At 52.8% G+C, this 728-nt stretch overlaps 1 protein-coding gene across 4 annotated transcripts in view; it reads left to right on the top strand.

Moving 5' to 3' along the window:
- CCDC42 (coiled-coil domain containing 42) overlaps window positions 1-728 on the top strand; it is a 14,783-nt gene that overhangs the window by 8,389 nt on the left and 5,666 nt on the right. The window lies entirely within an intron of this gene.

A 728-nucleotide genomic window follows, 5' to 3' on the forward strand; every position in this document is an offset into this window, starting at 1 on the left:
TCTGAATACCAGAGAGCCTTACGCTGAAGATACTACCCCACAGTCTTCGGCCGGCCCCATCCCCCAGTCCTAGATAGGGCTTATCACTCGGAGTCGTAACTCTTTCCCTGTCTGTCTCACTGTGTCCCCCCCAAGCTTCAGGCGTCCTAACAGCGGGGTCTGGCTTTCTTATCTCCTGCTCTGTCCCTCGCCCTTGCGTCTGGCCGGACTTACAAACGGTTCTGGGTACATTCTTTTTTTTTTTTTTTAATATTTTTATTTATTTGTAGGAGAGAGAGAGAGAAAAAGAGAGAGAGAGAGAGAGAGACAGCGTGAGCAGGGGANCCCAGGCGCCCCAATTCTGGGTACATTCTTGTTGGATGGGGTCATTATTGCCTTGGGAGGCATCTCAAAATGCACCTCCCCACCCCGCCCCCCTGAAACCCCAGCCAGCAGGCCTCTACAATTACGGGGTGGGGGGTGGGGGCTCTGTGCAAAATTTGGGTGCCGGGGACCACCTCACACCTGTTTATGAAAATGAATCTCTTGGTGGAAGGGAGCCCGGGGGACTCAGTCTGTTAAGCCTCCGACTCTTGATTTCGGCTCAGGTCGCGACTGCACGGTTGGTGTGTTTGAGCCCCACGTCGGGCTCTGTGCTGACAGCGAGGGGGCTGCTTGGGATTCTCTCTCTCCCTCTCTCAAAAATAAACATTAATAAACCCATAAAGCTCCCAGGTAATTCTAACATG

Source organism: Crocuta crocuta, unplaced genomic scaffold (genome assembly GCF_008692635.1).
Source record: "Crocuta crocuta isolate KB4526 unplaced genomic scaffold, BGI_CrCroc_1.0 scaffold139, whole genome shotgun sequence".
Taxonomy (NCBI): domain Eukaryota; kingdom Metazoa; phylum Chordata; class Mammalia; order Carnivora; family Hyaenidae; genus Crocuta; species Crocuta crocuta.